At 29.5% G+C, this 13,607-nt stretch overlaps 1 protein-coding gene across 2 annotated transcripts in view; it reads left to right on the forward strand.

Moving 5' to 3' along the window:
* Nucleotides 1–10,744: 10,744 nt before the first annotated feature.
* LOC123299040 overlaps nucleotides 10,745–13,607 on the forward strand; it is a 168,618-nt gene continuing 165,755 nt past the window's right edge. For both annotated transcript variants that reach the window (XM_044881180.1, XM_044881181.1), the window contains exon 1: nucleotides 10,745–10,790. The gene's annotated coding sequence lies outside the window, so the exon portion shown is untranslated. The remainder of the gene's footprint in view (nucleotides 10,791–13,607) is intronic.

The following is a 13,607-nucleotide window of genomic DNA, read 5'->3' on the forward strand; positions in this document are numbered from 1 at the left end:
ATTTACCTCCAACACGGTATATTATAGGTGTATACGGAATTCGATTATACGGCTATTAATGTAAACAAATGTTCATATTTATCATATTTTATTGTTTTTTTTTTGGCTGTGTTTGTAGATATACCTCGAGAATTTTATTGCATTTTTTTTTCTATTTTATTTTATCTCTTATTGTATTGAATTTAAATTTTATAATAGACATTTTGACAAGTTGTATGACAAGGTTTACACCAATATTATTTTTTATTGTTACCTAGAGACAAATTTGTATAGATTTTTCCAATGTATATAATATTTTTTTTTTTATTGGTTTGTATCTCTGGTATATACTTATTTTATTGGTTTTTACCATTGGTGAATTTTATTATTTAATAAGGAAAATCTTCTTGAGGTTTTTCTTCACTTCGTATTTTTTCTTCATGGCGTATTTCTTCTTTATTAGGGTTCCGTGTAGATCCGTCCTCAAATGCATGACGATTACACTATCATCATAATTAAATACAGTATAAAGGATGATGTTCTGTGCACTGAATATTCATATGCACTCAGTCTATTATAAAGGAGCCCAAGAGGAGATTTGTGTAGTAGCCCGAGCGCGTCAGATTAAGATATGGTGGGTTAATTACATGCTAAAAAGTGTACATTTCAATAATCTGATGATTTAAGCGAGACGCAAAGAAACGGAGGGCTTGTAAAGTTGCGTTACCTGTAGTAATTCGAGCGCGATACAAATTTTTTCAGATGATTGAAATTGGCATTTTTAAGCATGTAATTAACCCACCATATCTTAATCAGACGCGCTCGAGGGCCAAATTTTTTGGGCTAATATTTGGTCGAGGTTTACTCGGAGGAAGGTCCACGGAGCCCCTCCATATCTAAAACTGATACGCTCGAGTTACTACGAAAATCTCGTCTTGGGCTCCCCTACTATTATAACAAATAATTCTAAGTTTGCATTCAACATCTAACATGCAAGTTTCAGATTTATATTTTCTAGAACCTGAAAAACAAAGCTTAAATAATTCTTTAACTTTTTTAATTATTTATCTCTCAAGTTCGTTCACTTTTAGATTATAGATTAGACAAGGACACAAAAAAGTCACTGGCAATCTTCTCTCTCATTCATTATATCGCAAGTTTAGAGCCCTGCCGTTCTCTAGTTGTATAAACTCTTTGGTATACTATGAATTGTCATAACAAATGACATCATGATCCATGGCGCTCGATTCGCTCGAAGTCAAAAAAGTACTATTTTTTACTACGTTACTATTATTAACATTAAAATTTTAGTTCAGATAATTTTTTACATTGGCAGGGTCATTTGTTAAACCTTAGTGATCACTTCAAAACCCCAAACAGAACCATCAACGTTAAGTCTAACACACACTTTTCCAACTGTTTTTTTTTTCGTTACGTTCATTCTAGTGAAATATATTGAACTATAAACGGTTTCTTATAGAACGCGCAACTATGGACATTTTTCATGTTTTTTTTTTTTGTATTGTATGTTTATATGTATGTGTGTATTTATTTATTTCCTTACATCTTATTATTTTAGAAGTGCTATTTTTTTGTTTATTTGTGTTGATAACATCATCCTCTTATCGAGTTTTATCTCTATTGTGTATACTTAAACGTCATTGGAAATTAATTAAAGGAAATTAATCCATATTATAATGTTTTGATAAAGTCAACAATTGTAATTTATTGTTTATCGAAGATATCATACGAATATATCTTCTTCATGATATATAAATATAAGTTTTTAATAAATATTCTGACGAGAAATAAAAATTTTGGATCGAAACAAGACAAAATTGTCAAATACAAGTGACAATCACTTTGGTTAAAATTTGTAAGCTGTAGAGGATTGAAATAGACCTTTTTCACTTTTTTTTTCTTTTTTTTAAAATGAAAGTAAAGGTCATGATAAATAGGGTAAATTTTTTTCCCCGATTTTTTGGAGCCATATAACCGAGAAAACAGACAATAAAAATCATTAAAATTCAAATTGTCGATAACGATCCGGACACACACGAATTTATACGAGTGGCGCTGTGACGTCAGTTCGTCAGTTCACTTTTATTAATTATCATAAATATACGAATTGCGAATGAAATAAACCGGCAATGACAGATAAATCGGTCAATTTTGACCATGAAAAATCAAGCATAAAAAAAATACTACTTCAAAACAGCCAGAAAAACTATATTTTTCCGTTTCCAATGGATATGGCTATTAGAAAAAAGTAATTTGATCGTGCTCATCGCAAGGGTCTGATTGGAAAATTGTATTCATCTATCGAGAAAACAAATTTTCTGGTTTTTTTCATTTTGGATAATCCAAACAATTACACCCTTAATTGATTTCAATATAAAATTTAGCATCTCGCTACGGATTTCTTTGCAAATAAACGAGCATTTCAAACAAATTTTAAAATAGTACAACTTTTTCTTTCATTTATTTCCGTATGATAAAATTAGTTTTACTTTATAAACAAAATGCAGCATTTTTTTAGCAATTAATTATAATAAATAAGTTCTTCGTTGTATGCCTCATTTTCTCTGAATTGAATTTTTATATTAAAATTCAAATTTTATTTTTTTTCTCTTATTCTATACCTTCTCCCCTGTAAAATATTCAAGTATGTATTCAATTTGTTTTTGTAGATATCGATAAACTTTTGTAATTAACACAACAAAAAGTTTTTAGCATTTCATTATGAAACACATTAATATTATACACAACGTAGATACTGATAATATAGTATGTATATATAAATAATTAAATTGACGATTATTTTAATTAAATATAAATAAAAATATTAAGATTATTAATTAACATGTGAAAAAATTAATAATTTTAAGAATTGATGCAAACGGTTCGATCGATTTAATAATTTTTACATTGTGATAGCATACCTATATTTACCACCTTTTACCACCTTTCCGCTGATAATTGCAGCGGAAAAACCAGCAGTGGAGTGCTGAGTGCACCTCCTTCATGCATATACCATGCAACGCCAGCCCATCACAACTATTAATTAAATTAATTTTGTTGCGGCGGCAGGAATCGAACCTGCTACCCTAAGCATACCGCGGATGGAATTGGTTACGCCTTAACCAACTGAGCTAATAGGGCGATTGTTTATTATAGGTTGTTAAAATTTTGAACCAAAAAATCGACCACAAAGGGTAGGGGTATCTTACCGCCTTTTGAAGCAGTTGGGGGGTTTTTATAACAAAAAAGAACTATATATCAAATAACAAAAAGTTCAAATAAAAGTTCCAGCTTATATAATTGTTCACATTTTTATCAGCGGAAAGGTGGTAAAAGACATATATGGTATCACAATGGGCTCTATAGCCTAAGTGTGTCCTTCGTGGACACTCAATATAACCTAACCTAACCTAACCATAATAAACAACTGGGAAAAATTTCAACGATGACACTTTTTCCCTTAAGTTAGATAGTTTCATTATACTATATATAATGTTAAAATTTATTGTATGTATATAAAATCAAAATTAAATACAAAATAATAAACTTTGTAATAAAAAATTATTGACCTCATTCGGTTGGGAAGTTTAAGTGCCGTTAGCGATTTCTATAAGTTTAATCAAAGTTTATTAATATATTATTTATTATTCGTATAACGATAGTGGTTACAAATATTTATCAGCAAGATACTATAAATATTTAAAAAAACTTTCCTTTTAAACAAATTATCAACTTGTTACCATTACAAGACTATACAGAAAAACTGTATTTTGTAAAGGGTATTCCAAGCCTAGTGTTTTATTATTATTTTTATCTCCATTATTCGTACCAGGAAATTCGTCATTCAAAAAATTTGCTATTTTAACTTTTTATGTGCAGTGAATTCTATGAGCAAGATTTAATACACCCATTTATTAAGCTAGTCTCTTTATTTTGAGTCTAATGTTATAATTTTGACCGCTATCTTTGTGTGTCTGTCTATCTGTTTGTCTGTCTGTCTGTGGGTGGCATCATAGCGCCAAATCGGATGAATCGATTTTCATTGTTTTTGCTTCGTTTGAAAGGTAATTTAAAGGAGAGTGTTCTTAGCTATGTTTCAATTGCGAGTCCGTACCAGAAAAATTTAAAACTTGGTGCTGATCTTCAAAATCGGTTCAGTTTGGAGAAGGTTCTAAGGAAACCGGTAATTAAATGAGAGAGTGCTCTTAGAGATGTTTCAAGGGCGAGTCTAGGGTTCTGTACCCGCAAAATTAGTTAGGGGTTTTTTAAATTTTGAAAATTTCACTTGTTTACTAGTTATTCAAACTAATTTTTTGTTATTCAAACTAATGTATTTATGGTTCCACATCCCTTTAAGTGATTTTAGAGTCGACTTTAGTCCATGTTTTTCGCTTTTCCAGGAATCTACACTTTTCTTCCAATGACATTCCAATCCCGGCTTTTGAATTATCCATCCAGCTAATGTTTTTCCTTCCAACTGCTCGTTTTGCTGGTTTTTTCCCAAATAAAGTTTCCTTGATCATTTCATATTTTTTTTAAACTCTCTCATAAATTTGGTGCTCCAAAAGGTTCTGTCAGGTAAACATAAGAAATATATTTGGACCATGTTCTGATATACCTTGTCCTACTACCTAGTAATTTAGGTAGATTGCATATGGTTTTTACTTGCATAGTATAATGTCTCCAGTGTATTACAACAATTGAGATGCAATCTAGTAATTGCCCAGTAGATAGAAATTAATAATGTAGTATTCAATTAAAAATATATTAAACAGAATATATATTACTATATTATTAGTAGCGTAGGAATTGTTTATTTAATCGAGACTCAACATTTGATTATTCTATTCAATCAGTTACATTATTCAATTGTTCAAGTGTACATTCATGTTTCAAACAATGCTAATGTGATTACCTGCTTTCTATTTACGGAATTGAAAATAAACCTAATGAAGTCGAAGAAAGATTCATTAGTTATCCTAAATAAAAAGCAAAGTTGTAGCCTGTTTCCTTTCGCTTTTTTTGAAATTTTTCTGTCAAACATTCACTGGTACTTTGAGAAAAATAGGATAATGAGAAAATAAAACTTGATTTTTACAAATTCGTTTAAACATAATGCCGTACAGATTAGCAAGGCAAATAACAAATCGGTTTCTTATTTTGGTCTCAAGTAATAAACGGTATTATCAATTAAACTATAAGGAAAAAATAGGGAGAAATATGGTAGGATCTACCTGGTTGTATTGTTGCTGGAAGCTATAGACTAAAAATTGATAGCAGTAGTCAGAAGAGTCTACTTAATCAAAAGAAATGTCAAGTCTGGTTACCTATCATATTAGAAGAGTAATAACAGGAAAATGCGTTATCGGAACCCACCCCAAAAATGGGTTTTATCAATGATTATTTCAGGATCAATGCCTGTAACCAAAAAGCCGACGTCTGTAGCAAATGAAGGATCGGCAAATTAGATTTGTTAAGGTTTAGGCAAACTCTTGCCAAACATGACTTGATTGATTAGCGATGACCGAGACTTAGACAAAACTCGGTAAACTATTTATTGACTTACAAGGCTTGTTTGAGGCTTGAGAAAGTGCTGGCAAACCAAGATTGACTTTTCTGATATCTGGTAAAAGAATTTAAAAAGTGAATCTGAAATCGACTTTCGTGAAGGCTAAACTCGATACACAAAATCTAAAGCTTTCTAGACTAAAGTTAAGCCAACGTCGATTATAACGCCAAGCTTTGCATTTTCTGATTGAAAACTTTTTAATTTAAAGAACTGACTTTCAAAAGATCCTGATGATTAATATTCGTTGTAACCATGAGTAGTTTTTCTTGCAAATCAATATTAATTTTGCTGTCAACTTTTTTATCAACTTTAAACATGTCATAAATAAAGATCGATTGGTAATGACTACACCTTATTTAAACCTACTTTTCCAACAAAAAAACAACAAAATTAGGTAAAAGAAGTTGTAAATTATGATGATGAAATGTAACAGCTGTATAATAAATAGATATTATATATAGACATATTACACATATTCAAACATGAATTACGATAAAATAAAATAAATATAGTTGTACAGATTTACACAAAGTAATCCATCATATTAATGTATTCAAAGATATATAATAATATATCGATTACGTATTAGTCCAGATGCTAAGGTTCATCTTGTAGGAAATAAAACCAGCATGAGTAGACACTTGTATTTTGGAAAGGTTTTAACGTTGCTGTTTACGAATATATGCGTCGATTTTTCCGTAAAGTGATGCAAAAGAATACATCACTTTCTTGGGTTTTCATCACGCTTATCGATCAAAAATTTTCTTCTAATTTATTAGCGACAATTATCACCACTAATTGTTTATTATAATTGCGAACTCATAATGGATAACCGATTCGAAATTTGATTTTTTTTATATAGAAGTTGGACTAAGTCTTAATCAATTCTGAAAATAAATAAATGACTTCAAAAGTAAGCATATTTAATAAGGATGTGTTTTTATCGATTTTTCCAAAACCAGTCGGTGGATATTAAAAAAAAAACTATTTAAATTCAAGTTAAAACTTTAATAAATTATTGAAAATAAAAAAACCTATTGTGCCCGGCTATTTAAGGATGTATGAGCACAATAGTACGTACGGTCAGAAAATCAAAAAAAATGTATTTTTTCAATTTTTATGGTGAATTATGTTATAAGTTGATAATATATGACGAAAAGTAAGGATACAATTTTTCGCTTCCTCTGGAGTAATTTTCAAAATATCGAAAACTAGCGACCCGCCCCGGCTTCGCACCGGTCCAATGCTGATACTAAATACACTACAGAAAAACTGTGAACGTTGTATATAAAAACATAGCGGCCCGCTCTGGCTTCGCACGGGTATAAAATATATAGCCTATGTGATTAAAATCGATCCAGTAGTTTTGATTTATTCATTACTGCCCGTGGCCCGCACGCGTTAAATTTGGAGTAAAACAATCCCCCTTTCCCTATACCATGAAGATTTCCTGCTATGAATATTTCCTCAAAAAATGTAATTATTTACGACATCACATTAGAAACCTCAAAAATAGCAGTACTTCTCCACTATTTAATGGATGTTATTATACATATAAACCTTCCTCTTGAATCACTCTATCTATTTAAAAAAACCGCATCAAAATCCGTTGCGTAGTTTCAAAGATTTAAGCATACAAAGGGACATAGGAACAGAGAAAGCGACTTTGTTTTATACTATGTAGTGATTGAAATTTGTTTAGTAATTTAGCTTTCGATATTTCGAAAACCAAGACAGATATCGAAAAATTATATTCTTATTTTCCGTCTACATTCATGAATCTATCACAAAATTCATCATCAAAGTTGAAAATACAGTACAAATTATTTCAACCCCAAAGTTAAAATTGCGTTGGTGCTCTTCTTCCCTAACAATATCGTTATTTTCATATTTAATTCTTGAAATGATATTTTAAATGTTCTTAACGTTATTTATTCACAATAAGACGGTAGTCCCCAGCCAAAGACTGTAATAAAAGCCGTTCACTAACGTGCTGTTCTTCAGGAGCTCCAGTATTTGCTAGCGATAAGTAAGGAATTTATCTCTATAACTATCAGAGAGAGAATTTTATGTAAGTTTAATTTTGCACTTGTTTTGTTCACACCTTTTCGTTACAATCGATAGATCCCGAGTTATAGCGATTAAAACTATTAAATTGATAATAAATTTTGTTTGTACTACATTACGGAAAATCGACGCAAATATTCGTTATCAGGGACCTAAAGCCAATCATAAAACATTGCCTCTACTGATCCTGTTTTTACATCCTACAAAATATCCCTAGCAAATGGACTATATATATGAGCACATTACGTATACGATATTATACATTATAATATCATCACCTATACACACATGTTATCTGGTAAGTGTCGTACAATCATTATCAACTAAATTTGAATCAATCAAAAATAAAATCACGAAATTTTTTTACCCGACATGCAAGGAGTGGTTATGTTTTTCGCGTGTACCTCGTATCTTTTAATTGGATCGGCGAAAATTCCAAGAAAAACAAGTGAAAACAAACAATTGATTGAGTCAATTGTTGGAATACCATGAATAAACAGTGTTGATGACGTCACAATTGACGAAACAATTGTTTGTTTCTTGACGTAACATAAGTAAAGAAAGATATCCACTCTTAGATAGCCACACATTCATAACTGATATTCCCATATAATACATACTCTACAATTTGCCTCTAATTTGCACCCTCGTGGGTAAACACTGATGATATTTAAAAATAAAAATATTTAAAACAAAAGTTGTTTATTTTTTTATAAGGAACATTTTTTATATTTCAACTTTTGTTCTATCTCCAACGATATACAAGACCCAATATGTTGCTTATTTACGAAACTTGCTTTTGCCTTGCTTTTTACGTCCTGAGAACGCTATAAAAATTTTAGCTTGATATCTCATTTCGTTTTTGAGTTATGGTGTCCACAGACATACGGGCAGGCGGACAGACGCACAGGCAACCGGAAATGGATTAATTAGGTAACCTTATGAACACCTATACCAATATTTTGTAGGTAGTATCAATATTTTTAAGCGTCAGAAGCTTGGGAATAAACTTAATATACTATGATATATTTCATATATACATGGTATAAAAACCCAATGGGGGATATTTAGCGAAAAATAGTAATAAGTTAATAGAAAAATTTGCTAAACCTATCGAATGGAGTATCAAAATAAATCACTGCCAAATTATTCGTTTCATTTTTAGAAGCATCGTTTCTTCTTTTAAGATAATTATTTAAAAGCCTTTTTAAAAAATACTATTAGGATAATCGAAATGTTCAGAAAACTTGACCGTGAGCCATTTTCCCTAAGGATTTTGGGGGAGGGGGTCAATTCTGTAAGTCAAATAAAAATCAAATAAAAGTTGTGCAAAGTAACTAAAAATTTTCAGAACCACAAATTTGCCATCATATTATAATGTAAATTATAGTCAGTAAATTTTACTTAACTTAATTATTTTGGTATTTCCTGAAAGGCCATATTCAATACGTTTTAATTAAACTAAATTAAATAATAAACTTAAATTTGGTAAGTATTCAAAATGATTCTCAGGCTTTTCATAACTTTTAATAAAGCCCAGCCATTTATTCGAGCCACAAGCCTATACAACTTTTAAAAATTTCATATTTGCATTAAACAATTTTCTATTATTCTGACAAGCCCTTACAAATCCTTTGTGAAATATTAAAACATTCACCCATCAAATCAATGAAAACAATATATATCTATATTTTAAATAAGGATTCAATCAACTACGGATTCTGATCGACATTTTTTGTTTCCTATTATACAATACATACCAAAACATATGATGCATTATATAAAGGTATATACCGTAGTTACCTACCTACCGATATTACGATTTGAAATTCAAATATAAGCTTTTGAATGTTTCATAGATTTCACATTTCGTATGTTTTCTATTAAAATAAACAAAAAAATGTTTGCATCTGAACATCATAGTACCTCTGCATACACGCCTTTACATTTTGTTCGCTCACAAATGAATGAATATTAATTTTAAGATCAAATCACATTAAAAAACTTGTCAAAATACATTGGAAAAAAAGTTCGTAGCGCAGGAGCTGCGTTAGCTAAGCGAATTCCCTCAGAGATTGGAAAAAAAAATTACACATTTTTCTTAAAATCGAATATTGAATTTTTAAATTTTCAAGAATTTTTATTTAGAAAACTAAGCGTCTGGAGAAAAACTCACAAGAGTATTTCTTTGCGTAAAACACATCAAAAAATATATAAATAATTTTTATTTTGAAAAAATCTAAAACTTTGTACTTTGCGCTCTACTGAAAATTCGCTAACGGCACACATTTTTCAATTTAGTAGCGATTCTAGGAATTGTTTTAAAATTTTTTTTGTTTCTGTTTTATATGAATCCAGAACCTGCCTTAACGATCTTTGCTAATTAGAAACAAGTACACCAATAGGCGAAGAAAAGCATTTTTGTGCTAGTAAATTTTTCGCATATGATAACAACGATGTACGATTAGTTAATCATAATCACTGGTATGATTTAGATTATAAATCGTAATCGCTTAACACTATTGAAAAAATTATGATTAAATATGTTTGGAATATATGAGATCCATTCATCGAATAATGTTAGATCGATGCATACATGTTAGTAAGGAATATAAGGCTAATCCGTTTAACGCCATTTAAATCGTACAACTTCTAATGTTTTTTTGTTATATTCAAAGACTGTTGCCCATCAATTTTTAGCAAAACGATGTTTTATATGTATTTTTATGTTGAGTACTCTTAGTTTAATTAGGAATTTAAACGTTCATATTGGCGTACTTCTAACAATTTTCAAAAAGTTCTTGCGATTTACAAAAACCAACTTCACTTTTCTGCAAGGTGCAGTAAGAATTCTTTTCTTAAAGTGATAAAAAAAAATTAGTCAACAAGCCTATTATGTATAGCCTATTGCCATATCAATCGATGCAGATAATAAACTATCTATATTATTATTTTTTGAATCGAACCTTTCAAAGAATTATGAAACCAATTGATAAAATTTTGTTTTTGAGATTTCTTTTATGCAGTTTTTTTATAATGTCAACATCATGTGTAACAAAAATTTAACAAAAAAGTACATTTTACTTACAAATACATTTTACTTCACAGATTTGGTATTCCAAACGAAGTTGAACCGATTATTGAATTTATGCCGGTATGTATGTGAATAAAAATATTGTCTTTTTTTTAATAAAATTAAAAGGTTTATATTTGGATTCGATTGCTCACTCCTCGTTAAGTATTCGAAACGAAGAAAAAATTATGATTTAATCATTTTTTTAATGATTTAAAATTTTTTCCCAAAGCTGACACACTAGTATGGATTTTCGTGTTCGTTAGGGCTACATTAACTGTAAATGAAAGTAGTTTTGTAGTTTTCCTTTTCTCCGGAATTTCAATTCAATTTCTTCATTTTTCGAAAAGTTATCAGAGAAAATTGAAAATATGAGGTTACTGCGCTTTTCTTGAGATTTTGAGGTTATCAGGGTTCGATAGCAAGCAATGTCGATGCAGAAATTCTTAACGAACAATTTTTTTTATTCGTCTCAATCCGGCCAATAGAAGCAATGATATTCAAGAAAACAATGTAGAAATAAATTGATCAAAGAAAATAACGTAGAGATAAATTGTCCCTAAACCGTGTGCAGAAGGTTGTGCGGATCGTTTCAGAACCGGAAAACTCCTTTTTTGTATTTTTACAACGCAAGAAACCTATTAAAAAAATTAGCCTTCTTCCATAATTTCCAAACTATACTTATGGGATAACAATGATACTTTTTGACATTATGTATGGCCTTAGGACATAAAAATTTGGTTAAAATTTAGATTTACATCAACAAACACAAAACTTCTATATATAAACGACATTGTATATAGACGTAAAAATTCTATGTATGACTATTAGTAGGTAGTATATGCCTCTCTCACAAATAATTTTCTGTTACGAAAGGTGTAACTGAAAATGGGAAGATTAACTGTACCATATATACGGGATAAAAAATATGTCAATATATCCATTTCCGATTTTGATCAGTAACTAAGCTGTATATGAACATAAAAATACCAACATAAGACCATTATTTATAAACGTGTCACATCAAAAAACGACATCAAATGATATCCTTTTAATGTTCAAAGTGATTACCAGTATTATAAATTTTTTTAATGGATAAAATTTCAATAACTTAAACAAAATGGCCCTTATTTGCTCCATTACCTTCGCTAGATATTGTTAATTAACCGTAATTGAAGTGTTACTTTATAGTTCAATATTTTTCAGTTTAGGAATTTTGATCGTACGTGGATAATTCTTGTTTTCTTTGGACATCAGTAACTTTTTACCCAAAGCGAAGTTCTTTAATATTTTTTAATACACCATATACTTAACTAAGTAAGGTACACCATTTATTATTCTAGAATAATAGAAGAATATTAAAACCTTAAAGCTAGTACATCCTTATTTTGTGCAAATCAAAACCTTAATTCTCTAGAAAATTTTGTCTGTTTAGTCGATTTATATCTTCACTATTTTCTTAAAAGTTGAGCACAACCACAGATTGGAAATATGAATTGGTAGAATAAGAAAAGTAAAATTTGAAAAACTTATTCTTAGAAGCTTTTTACTAATAAGTCGGTAGAGGTCATTTTTTCGGAATTTAAAGACAAATTTTGTAAGTTTGTAATCTCAAGTATTCGATCTACAATTGTAAACACATTTACTAGTTATTTTTCAACCGATCGAAAAATACCGATTAAACTAATATAGTTAAATTCGGTTCTGCACGCAAAAATAATATCATTTATATTTTTGAATAGAATTATTGAGTATTAAAAGGTGATACATGAATTATTTCCTCTTCACATACATAAAAAAAAAATGATTTCAACAAAAAATGATTTTGTAAACTAAACTTTTTAATTAAATTTCTATAAAAGCGACTCAATGTTCACATCAAAGTCGAGAGCGTACAGTGGAAATGATAATACATATTGAGGAGTAAACAGTTTAATTAAAACGTTGTCTAAAGCAAAAAAACAAAAAACAAAAAACAATAACAATTTTTACAGTTTAGACGAATATTATTATCTTAAGGTTGTTGTATCCGAACAGTACCGTTAAAACTACGCTTATAATAAACATATATAGTGTGTCGCATTTAAGATGAAGACATCTTCAAATTCTCGTTATTTATAATAATATCGATTTGAAAATATAACTCTAAACACTGCTTACTACAAATTGACAATTAGGGTCGATTCTTAGTATTTTGCCTAGCGTCAGAGACGGTTGGATTGACATATCGAAAAAATTGGATTGACATATCGAAAATATCGATTTTCATGACAAAATTCGCATTTTTAATTTTTTCATTATTTTGGACTTTACTGAAGATTATTACAAGTTTATTGAAATATTTGAATACAAAACACTATTAAATTATCAATTTGTCCAGTTTTAACATTCCATAGCACACGAGTTATAAAAGTTTATTGTAATTTTGAGGGTGCCTTAACCTTAAATGCGACGCACTGTATAACTATACTTCACATACATTGTCAACTAGTGCGTTACTTTTAACTCTCATGTACAATGCAAAGATATTCTCGTTAAAAACAAAGTGTGTTCTCATAATAAAGTCTCTTTTCTCTCTTCAACGATCTATACTCTAACTATAGTTTTTTTCTGTTCAACAATAAAATTTATTAACTTTGAGTAATTATATCTCAGTAATTAAAATACATACAATGTTCAGTTAGTTTTTTGAAAAAATATGAAATTTGGTTTTTTTTCTAGAATTAAAATCTTGTTAAAAACACAACCTCTCCCGTTAATCATTTGAACTATAACTAAATTTATCTCGAGTTAGAGATTGGACCTCTTTTCATGGTAATTATTTTATAATATCTTTAATAAGTGAAAAAAAAATTGAGAATTTTCTGTCACAATGCCCATAGCGAGACAACAGCCTTA

Source organism: Chrysoperla carnea, chromosome 4, assembly GCF_905475395.1.
Source record: "Chrysoperla carnea chromosome 4, inChrCarn1.1, whole genome shotgun sequence".
Lineage (NCBI taxonomy): Eukaryota > Metazoa > Arthropoda > Insecta > Neuroptera > Chrysopidae > Chrysoperla > Chrysoperla carnea.